General features: G+C 37.1%; 1 pseudogene; it reads right to left on the reverse strand.

Annotated features, from left to right (window-relative positions):
* LOC130829871 (ubiquitin-conjugating enzyme E2 J2-like) overlaps positions 1 to 10906 on the reverse strand; it is a 116648-nt pseudogene extending 105742 nt beyond the window's left edge.
* Between the last annotated feature and the right edge of the window lie 1042 nt (positions 10907 to 11948).

Genomic DNA, 11948 nt, shown 5'->3' on the forward strand with positions numbered 1-11948 from the left:
GTACTTTCTCTATTTTGTTATCGAGATTTTGTATCATTTTGACTATCATGACTCTAAATTCCTTTTCAGGCATTTTTCCTATTTCCTCCTCATTTATTTGGTCTTGTGGGTTTTTTTCTTGCTCCTTTGCCTGCATGGTGTTTCTTTGTTTCCTCATGGTTGTCCAAACTTTTGGGGTTGCTTGTCCTTGGGTTTTTTGCGTTATTCTGTGACCAGCAGAGGTTCCTTTATTGTTTGTCTGTAAGCCTTGGTGTGTGGGGAGGGAGAGGGTACAACAGTGGCTCCTTCTCCTGGGAGGCAGTGAGCAGTGGCGCACTGATGTCTCAGTCAGGCTTGGAGGTGCCTGTTGCAGAGGGCGCCGGTGGCTCAGGCGTAAACAGAAAGTCTTAGAGTTGGGCCTCTCTCGGGGGTTTTTTTTCTTTTCTTTTTTTTTTTTTTTTTTTTTCTCTCGGCAGCCTCCCTGCTGCTGGCGTTGCAAGGGGTTTTAATCTAGCCCCACCCGAGTGCCTGAGGGTACTTGTTATCCCTGAGCCCCTTAGGTGGCCCGCAGGGCGTCTCTCCACTGCCTGTTGCAGAGGCGCGGAAAGAGAGAGAGAGGCTATGTGCGTGGCTCCTCCCAGCCGCCAGTGAGCCTGCAGCCTCCAGCCGCCATCATGGCCGGGCAGCTCTCAGGAACGGGCACTCCTCTCCGCGGGCCTCCTCCCTCCTGTCCTCTCGGTCCGTCACCCTACCGGCAACAATGTTTCCCACACTGAACCAGCTCTCCTGCTCCCACACTCCCACTCCTGGACCCTCCGTTCAGCCGCGGATCGATGTCTTGGTCCGGGAACGCTGAGCTGCGCTGCGGACCCTCCGAATGTTTCTCACTCCCTCCCGTCTGCCACAGCTCCGCCGCTTCACCCTCTTTGAGCCCTCGTAGATGCCTCCCTACCGGCTATGTCGGGCTCCCCGCAGTCCCATCCGGTGTCCAAGGCCGTCTGCTGGTGTTCAGCTGTTTCTCTGTGAGAATTACTGCGTCCTTCCGTGCATTCCCAATGCATCTGTGGGGAGGGATGCACTCCACGTCTCTCTACTTCGCCGCCATCTTTAATTCTTGAACTATATCATTTTTAATAACTTCTTTAGTTATTAAAAACTTGACACCAAAATTATCATTAGCTATATAACCATACATAAGAACAATATCTACATCATAATGATGCCTACAAATTTCAAAAATTTTATTTTGAATATACCCTAATCTATATGTGTGTGCACACACACATAGGTATGTATTTTCTTCCTTTAAAACACTGTTTTTTAGAGAAGTTTTAGGTTCACAGACAATTTGAGCAGAATGTACAGAGACTTCCCAAATACTTTCTGTTCCCTTCTTCACATACATACACACACAGCCTCCCACACTATCAACATCCTGCACCAGAGTGGTACATTTGTTACAGTCCATGAACCCACAGTAACATATCTGTATCACCTAAAGTCACTGTAAACCCTAGTTTACATTAGGGTTCGCTTTTGGTGTTGTACATTCTATGGGTTTTGATAAACGGATTGACATTACCCATCATTAGAGCAGAATAGTTTCACTGCCCTAAACCTTCTGTGCTTCATCTGTTCATCTCTCCCTCCTCCCAACCCCTGGCAACCACTGATCATTTTATTGTCTCCATAGTTTTATCTTTTTCAGAATGCTGTAGAGTTGGAATCACAGAATATGTAGAATTTCAGAGTTGTTTCTTTAACACTTAGTAACATGTGTTAAAGTTTTCACCATGTCTTTTCATGGCTTGATAATTCATTTCTTTTTGCCACTGAATAATGTTCTATTGTCTGCATATGCCACAGTTTATTTATTCATTCACCTACTGAAGGACATCTCGGTTTCTTTCAAGTTTTAGCAGTTATGAATAAAGCTGCTACACACATCCGTGTGTAGATTTTTGTGTGGACATAAGTTGCAGTCCTTTTGTGTAAATATCACAGAGTGCAATTGCTGGATTATATGACCGCGAGCACGTTAATTTGGTGACTTACAAACTGTCTTCCAAAGTGACTCTACCATTTTGAATCCTCACCAGCAGTGAATGAGAGATTTTGTTGCTCCGTATCCTTGTCAGCATTTGATGTTGTCGGTGTTCTGGATTTCGGCTATTTTAATGTATGTGTAATGGTATCTTATTTTGTTTCAATTTGCATTTCCTAAGGATGTGATGTGAAATATCTTTTTAAATGCTTAGTCGTCATTTAGATAGATAGATCTATATATATATATTATATCTTCTATAGTGAGGTGTCTGTTCATGTCTTTTACCAAGTTTTTTATAAGGTTGTTCCTTTTCTTAAAGATTGATTTTTAAGAGTGCTTTGTATATTTTGGATAACAGTCCTTTACCACATATGTCTTTTGAATATATTTTCTTGTAGTATATGGTTTGTCTTCTCATTCTTTTTGTCTTTCGCAGAGCAGAAAATTTTAATTTTAATAAAGTCCAACTTACCAATTCTTCCATTCATGGATAATGCCTTTGAGGTTGTAACTAAAAGTCATCATCATGCCCAAGATTGTTTACATGTAAGGTCTGTGATCCATTTTGAGTTAATTTTTGAGGAGAATGTAAAGCCTATGTTTAGATTATGTTTGTTTATATTGACCGTTTCTTTATAGAGAAGAAATATATAAATTAATAGATTTTAAATATACTTTAAGGCAATAACTGCTTAATTTAGGGGAAAATTTTTAGTTAAGAAAAGTCTAGGCATGTAGAACTTTACATGCAATAGAAAAATAAATAGAGTTACTTAGTTTAACTCTTTTGCCACATGTTGTTTATACAGAATGATCTACAGTATCAAAAATGAGCATTTGATACAAATGTGTAATAAACCAACATACTGTCAAAATAAAAATTATAATATTATTTGATTACATTCTGATCTTTTAAAATACATTTATATAAGTGACTAAATGATAAGATAGTATTTTCATGTGAATTTTAAGGCCTAGCAGTTGTATTCCTTTGTTAGGGCAGCCATAATGAAGTACCACACAATGGGTGACTTAAATAACCAAAATTTATTTTCTCACTATTTTGGAGGCTAGAAATCTGAGATTCAGGTGTTGGCAGGGTGTTTCCTTCTGAGGGCTGTGGTAAAACATTTGTTCTATGCCTCCCTCTTAGCTGCTGGTGGTTACTGACAGTCTTTGGTATTCCTTGCTGCTGCTGCACCAGATCGATCTCTGCCTTCATCTCCACATGGCATTGTGTGAAGCCTAATTTCCCGTTTTTATGAGGACATCATGTATACTGGATTAAAGTCCTGTCCTAATCCTGTATGACCTCATCTTTACTTTGCAACAACCTTTTTCCCAAATAAGGTCACATTCTGGAGTGTAAGACTTCAATGTCTGAATTTCTGAAGGATACGGTTCAACTCATTATGACAATAAGGAACACTTTTCCACAAATACTCTCCCTACAAATCCCTGTTGTGGTTGGAATACAAATGGGGCTAAAACATATCTTTTGAGCATAATAAGCTGCAAAGGACTAGGGTTCATCACATTCATTACTTCTTTAAGGAGAAAATAAAGATGTTAAAGCATTAAAGAGCAAAAAATATGAAATAGTTTGTTTCATTCAATCGAATATATTTCTTTTAAAATTAATAATGTATTAAACTATGTTGTGTGAGTGTACCACCTGTAGACTGAAGAGTAACAAAGAGTTTGTATTTCTTAGTGATATAGACAGTGATGATAAGTATTGAAAAAGCAATGTATTGAAAAAGTATTGAAAAAAAGTACTGAAAAAATATTGAAAAAGAAATGGTGCTTTGTGCTAGAAGTGAAAGAAGAATAATGCAGAGGACTTCTGAAGACAGGGCTGAATTAAGAATGTCTCAGGAAAGTAGTTTCAACCACAAAATGAAGGAAGAAACTAACAATTGAATGAAAATGACATTTTATCACAGATTTCTACTGTTAAATGATGGCTCAGTTTTTATAGAGAAAGAGTACAAATCATCAAAACAGTTATCAAAAGTGGCTGCTGGAATAGAACTTAAAAGTGGAGTGAAAGAGGAATTTGGAAAGAGAAACAATGTCTTAAAATTCTACAAAGTTAATGTAATGGCTACTAAATAATATATTATTATCAAATTTAAATTCAACATTAAGAGATTTGATTTTCCAGTTAAATTTAGTAATCTGCAGTTATGCACCATCTAAGTTTTCTCAAATTCACTACTTATATAAGTCTATCTAAAACCATTTCTGAAAACAGAATTAAACTTTTAAAAAGTTTTTATGTTAGAGTAATATTTCAACATATAAAAACATTTTATATAAATGTTTTATTGTTTATTTTATTTGTATTTGCAATTTCTAGGTGAATTATTTGCTCTATATTCTCTCCATATCAAATATATTCAAACACAAGACACTTAGTATTTCCATAAAAATAAAAATGCTGGTGAAAAATGTGTCCATTTTTATAGTCTATTCACTCAGCATTATTGCTCATTCATATTCATTTATACGTTATTTTCCTGCATTTTCTGCAGTGGTTATCATATCTCAAACTGACAGCTTCCAAAATTAATATTGAGTCCAGTTCTTTTTTGTGGATGTAGGTGGAATTGATTACCAACCCCTTCAATACTCTGAGTTCTTTTTTCCTGAATTGCTGCACATAAGCAACATATTTAATGCCTGTGTACATAGGACTAAATACAGGATAGACCCTTAAGAAGTTTATGAGATAAATGAGTGTGGTATGGAATGGACTAAGAATTTTAAGAATTAAGAAATGTTGTTAATGATTTTGAAGATTTTTAAAATATTTTGAATCATACTGTAAAGGCTTTGTTTATTATATACTTTTTTTATTAAATCATGATGATATTACTGATTTCATTTTAATTCTTTTAATTCACAGTAGATAAAACATACCCCTGAATGGTCAAAATAATGTTATAATATTAAATCAGTTAGAGATAATTTTAAGTCACCAAATTTTGTATATATATAAACAATATTAAATATTAATTTCCATAGACAAAGTTAGGTTTTTACTTGCACAAAATGTGGAAAGTTAGTAAATGAGAAAATTACCTTATTATGAAATATATAATAATAGTTTCAAGAAAAGAAGTATATTAATGGCAATTAAAACATTTTATTTTTCACAGTTTTTACAAGTAATGATTCTAAGGCTCTCTTTCAAGTACGAGTATATTTATAATAGACTATTTGTATGAAAATCATTTTCCCTATTCTGGTGTTTCCTGAATGATATTTCAGTCGCTTGGCTGAGTCAAATATAAAATTCAAAAATATTTATCTAGATCTTTTCCTACTTGCATTTATATTGCCTTAGGCTAGAATTTGTCAGTGTTGTTGTGAGTCAGAGACAACTAGGTGAACTCCAGTAAAGGTGTTGCGCTTCTATACAGCAAGAGAACTCTTTAGCAAATATAATCACCACAGATTAAAAATGTGTAGTATTCAGTCTGTCTTCATGAGATCCGATCTGTGACGAAGTTCTAGCAAATAAGAAGTGGTAGAAAGTGTCACGAGGAAATTTCAAAGAACACTTCATGAAAGACAGTTCAGATGAAGACTTTTTCTTTCTTCCTATTGTCTGGAGCTATGGACAGCATCTTTAATGAGGGGTGAATTGTTGAGCACAAAGGAACCTCAGTCTCTAAAGACTTCTGGACTTAGACACTTTATCACCATTATGCTGTCGAGGTCTTGCCTATTATGAGGGGAAAATAATTCTATCTTGTTGAAGTCACATATTTTAGATATATACAACTGAGGAAAAAACCTAACTTTAGCTGCTACACACTTGGAGTACACAATATTTCTATAGTTTACCATAATATATCTAACAAATGTGATAGTAATCTGTTTCTAGTTTATATTTATACAAATAAATGTAACAATTAGAATCTTAGATGAAACAATCATGGCAGATACTGGATAGTGGTTACTAGATATTTTTATTAATGGCTTTTCTCTATAGATAGCTACAAGGTACTTCACCATTCCTACCTATACTTTTATAAACCATCTCTTCATTAAGGCATTTTAAATTACTCCTTCTGAGTATACTGCCTGTTTCTTATCAGATACTTGTCTAGCACACATGGATAGCCACTGTGCCAGAAGCAAGTGGAGCACTGATATCATTGATATAAAGAACATCACTACTGTTGGCATGGAATGGAATGCAGGTGGAGGCAAGGAGTTGAAAGAAGCAGTATTTGTGGCAATTATAAACATTCTACATGGTCTAGCTTATTTTAAATTTCCTAAAGGGAGTGAAAGAGAATCATTTTAAAGGTCTTGAATACAAAATTTAGAACACATATGAAAAATCAGAAAACTTGTTAATTGCAGCTATGAACGAAACCAAGAGACTTATTTTCAGAGATGCAGAGTAGAAAGGCCATTTAATACACATTTAAAGATAAATAAGCAGAGGGAGGAGTTGAACACTCAGATAATTGGATCAAAACATTCAGGCAGACACAGATGAGGGTGATAATTTTGATCTCTAAAATAACTCAGTGTTTCTTGCCTTAGAAATAGTTTACCCTCTCTGTCTGAGGAAATTGGCTTTCTCCTCATAAAATCCTTCCAATGACTTCACAAGAGAGTTTCTTCATGAGGAGATACTTAGTATACTCAAAAGTCACAACTATGACTATTCATTCTGCCATCAGCCATTAAGAATTAGAATCCCAGCATAGCCCAGATAGAAAATTACAAGAAGTGGTCTGGGACAATGTAGACTACACCTTAAAAGAATAACATGGCCTTGCCAATTTGTAACAGCAGGAGTTGAGGGAACACATATGGGAGTGGAATAAGAGATGTGTGACAAAAGAGGGCAAAATATGAGACTAGGCAGATCGAAGGTACTGATATGGATACACCAAATGGGGATTAAGGATTGGTTTAAGCAGCAGGTAATTGTGTGGACTAGGTTGGTTAACTACATCCTGAGCTCCGATATGACCTTTAGTCAATGAGAAAGAAATAAAATATCTCTGGGTATTGAAGAAGAAGAAATCGAAAGACTCAGGGAGAATAGAAATTTTATAGTGGTCAGTTATGAGTAATCTGTGGACATCTGGGTGCCCTTTTCTCTAGGTGCCCTAATTTTTACACTGTGGGTCCATGTACAGACTGACCATGGTGGCAAAGACAGAGGCAATTCATTAGCACTAAAACATGGATTTCTCCCCACCATGAATGATCTGTTTACTGTCACTAGTAAGTGCTTAAACTACTAACATTCAGCCCTATCAGATGATCTTTCCTCAGTGATAATAGCCAGCCATCTGCAAGAAAGCTGAATATATTGGCTTACTTTATCATGAAGGGGGTACAGGTTTGTTCTCATGGGTTTAGATATATTCTGAATATTAAATCCCTTTTCCTATCTGCAATGCTTCAGCCATCACATCATTCATGATCTTACAAAGTGCTTTATCCACAACATGTAATCCCATAGAATATCTCTGCTTACTTATGGTAAAGTGAGTACAACAGTGGGATCAACATGTACTGGCTTCATTAGTTTTAACACTTGGTTAGAAAGAGCAGGTTTAATAGGATAATGGAATGATACACTAAAGACTTAGTAATGGGACCCATACCTAATAGGTTAGATGTGATGACATCTACTCCTTAGGCAAACAACATGGGTCCAAGAACCAGGCAAAAGAGAGATGTGGGCATTCTCACTATTACAACTACTTACCTACTTAAGATATTTTTCTTCCAAATCGTGAGTCAAATTGTTTGGAGTATTTGGATGTTTTGGTGCTCAATGGACAACTTTTTCCCTTAGGAAAAGTTTCATATCTCTAATTGGTTGGAAACTGAGGCTGACTCCTCAATCACTCACTAACATTTTTGAAATTTCATACCACTGAACCAACAGGCAGAAAAAAGCGGTCCTTGTACTTACTGGCCAAGGTGAATAGTTCTTGTTACCAAGCATGAACTGAGATGTTGCTTGTTGAGAAAGGTCATTAAAAAGGCATGACCACCAGTTTGACCTGCAAGCTGGACCAGAGCATTTGGAGGCTGTTCATACCACCATCCCCACCTCCCACCTTGGAATGTGTGGTCTGCTTTCTTCCCCAGCTGGAAGCTACCCAAGGACAAGGCTTTGAGATAATGGTAATATGGTGGTGAGACTATCTGGACTGTCTACATGATTGAATCCAGTGAAGGCTCTGTATAAACTTTTAAGATTTGGTGGGTAGGTGCATAAAAGTTACTGGCCTTGCAGCTGCCCAAGACAAACTTGAAAGTTCCCTTGCTTCTTTTTTTTTTTTTTTTAAGCTCTTTATTGGAGTGCCATTGCTTTACACTCTTGTGCCAGATATATGTATAAATACAGCTGATCCCTTGCTTCTTAAAGCTGCCACCTACCAATTGAGAGTGGGCTGCCTCTTTCTTAGGTCTCCTTGCCCTTCATGTACAGGGCAGGTTTCAGGTTACACAAGGGACGCTCCTGAGGAGGTTGCAAACCAACACTGTTACAAGATGGGAGCAAAGAGAACCACTAGGAATCCGCTAGCATTCTTAACATTCCTTTGCTCAGTAGACTTGGACGATGAAAAATTACTTTTATTAAGGCATTAATGAATTAGACCTAGATATTTCAGAAAAACATAGTTTTAGGTCACCCTTGCCCCAAGAAACAACCCATTTTATCAGGTTTCCAGCAAATAATAAAAAAAAAGAAATGGAATACATGGTTAAACAAAACTATAGTTAACCAAATTAAGCCTGATTAAGCTACAGGTGTGTGGTTATGGGCAGTGGAAGAGTTAAAAACACCAACTTTTAAGTTAATTTTCTTTGTTCTCCTTTTTTTCCCAAAGATTTAGAAGTCTTTGGAAACATGACAAAATTGAATCAGCTTCACAAGGATAAGTAAGCCATGGTGCTTTATACATCCTATTTTGAATATAAACACATATACAATATATTATATATAATATGTATTTCTATATACAGATTATATGTAGCACAAATGTATGTGTATATATATATTCCATATATGTGTATATATATATTCCAGTAATATTTTATTTCAATGTTTAACCTAAACTCTAAAATAAAACAATAATATGAGGGCCTAATTTTCTTTCTTCACTAAGAAATATTTTATAACACTTTAGGTAAAAAAGTATAAGACTAAGAGAGATTTTGACCACAAGAATAAAACAATATATATACACTATTATATTTTACTGAAATTAAAATAAAACTGTTACAACAGTACTTACCAGAGTTCTCTTAAGTTCAAATGAATAATGTTTTCATCTAAATGCCAATCCTGAAGTTTTGATGTTTATTTCTATAGTATTATGTTAAGAAAACTTTTGAGATTACAGCTAGGCTTGTCTTCAAAATATGAAAATCAGTGTTAGTCATGCTAACGCATTGGAAGGCAAAGTCCCAACCACTGGCCAGCCAGGGAAGTCCCAAGTTTTATATTTTTAAGTGACTAAATCTGATAAAATGAAGCAGGTGTACTAAAACAGGTCAAAAGATAATATAGGAGATAATCTATAAAGCCAAAGCACAGGGCCCCTCATCATGTACACATGATAATGTACACCCAAGGGCTGTGAATCTCACATCTCCTTCAAATCCAAACTGCCCACTTTGTTGTTGTTGTTGTTGTTGTTTAAGGTTTTTAATAAGCTAACCCCAGGAGTCTAGTGGGTCAGCCCTGCAGTGAGCAGCGTGTGCAGCCAGCCTGTGTCAAGCTGGGGCCCAGCATCCCCAGCCACCTCTGCTGCATCTGGGCTCCTCCTACGCTATCCTTCTCGGCATGTAATTAACTTACTTGACAGTATAGGCAAGGCTGCAAACTCAACTATAACAGACAGTGTCACCAGGGCTCCTTCCAGGACATTGGTGCAGATTTGCCTGCTCTAGCCCAGCAAGGTTAGGCCCATCCAGCGACATGGAGGAGCTGAAGCCCCTTCTGGCCATGGTGTGTGTCCCTCTCTGTCTGGAACCATGTCTTGGAAGGGGAATGTCTGGGTCTGGAGTTCATCTTGTGCTTTATGTTTTTAATTTCCTACACAACTTCGGCAATAATTCATTGTCTTTTCCTGAAGTCCCACGTTTCTCTACTGCCCAGAGCGGGTCCTTCACCATGAAGCTAAGGAGCCCAGACAGGATGGGGAGGTTGTCTATATGGAAGTCTGTGATGAAAAGACTTAGCCTTGTATTACACTTAAATTTTCTGTTGGGAGCTATCATATAAATACTAGGAGGTTTAAAAGAAAATTCTCTGGAAAAAATTAGTTGTCCATGATAATAGCTACCTTCACAAGGAGTCATCTCAGGGATTTGAAGCACATATAGTAGTCCCTTGGTATCTGCCAGGGCTGGGTTCCAAATCCCCACAGAATCAGAGGATACTCAAATTCCTTATTGAAAATGGGGTAATGTTTGCATATAACCTATGCACACCCTCCACTTTATTTTATCATTCCTAGATTACTCCTAATACCTCATATGATAGAGAGACTATGTAAATAGTTGTAAACACAATGTAAATACTATGTAAATAGTTGCCCCCATGGTGGCAAATTTGAGTTCTGCTTTTTGGAATTTTCTGGAATTTTTTCACCAATATTTTTCATTTGTAGTTGGCTGAATCTGCCATGTGTAACCTTATCGATACAGCTGGGCTGTAGTGCTATTCAAAAATATTAGAAGGGAGGATCTCAGCACACATGCAAGGTACCAGTCTTTCTAAATCTGAAGATAGTCCTGTATCAGCCTCTAGGCTGCTGTTGCTGGAGCTCTCTTATTGCTGTATTGCTCTCTTTGCCCATCTCTCCCTATTGCCACCATGCTCAGGTAGACACAGTGCCGGGACCAAGTCCGATGAACCACTGCAGTGCTGCCACCTCTAGATTCATAGTTGTGCAAATGGGTTTCCAATGGACCACTACCAAAACCAAATTCTTCCCCATTTCACTGTATGTCAACTTTTTAATGTCAGATTTCTGGGTACTTCATTGTATTCTTCTTATCCATTTCTGAGCTAATTGTGTTACAGAACCAAATTTGGTTCTCATGCCCACCTGCAATAAAGTCAATCTACTGACACTGGGTTGTGCCGAAGGAAAGTGCAACATTTATTGCAGGGTGCCAATCAAGGAGTCCAGGCAGCTAGTGTTTAAAAGACCAGAACTCCCTGATGGCTTTCAAGGAAGGGTTTTTAAACAGCGTGAGCTTGTGGACATTTTCCTGATTGGTTTGTGGTGAGGTAGGCAGGAATCAACATCATCAATCTTCTGGTTCCAACCGATCTGGGGTCTTCATGCTTGTGGGCAGCATATAGTTATCTTCTCCCAGGTATTTCACTATCTGTAAAACAGCTCAAAGGATATGGCTCAGAAAATTATCTATAGCCCTTGAGGAGGAACTAAAGCTCTTGACTTTGTATAGTAGCTAAACTATTATTATTTTGTCTTGCTTGACTGTTTTCCTTTGCTTCTGCATTTTCTCACTTCTCTGATTAAATTTATTCTTTGGAACTTGAAGAAGGCCTAGGAGGCAAAAGTTTTTCTACAAATAAGAGGAAGTGGGAGGACATGAGTTGGGGAGGGGCTCTGTCCCAGGAAGGCCACATAGGGTCATGCTTGGTTATAATTGTATATTGTCATATTTATTATATATTTATAATTCATCTTTATATCTCAGAATAAATGTTCCTCAGATTTTTTTTAATACTTTCGCAAGATTGCCCAAGCTCTTCTTGACTCTTATTTTTCATGCAATTTTAGACACAGCTAACCAAGTTTTGCCAAGACACCTGCTGGGATTTTTATTGGGGCTGCTTTGAATCAATATATTAATTAGGAGAGAATTTACATGTCTACGATATTGA

This window comes from Hippopotamus amphibius, chromosome 10, assembly GCF_030028045.1.
Source record: "Hippopotamus amphibius kiboko isolate mHipAmp2 chromosome 10, mHipAmp2.hap2, whole genome shotgun sequence".
Lineage (NCBI taxonomy): Eukaryota > Metazoa > Chordata > Mammalia > Artiodactyla > Hippopotamidae > Hippopotamus > Hippopotamus amphibius.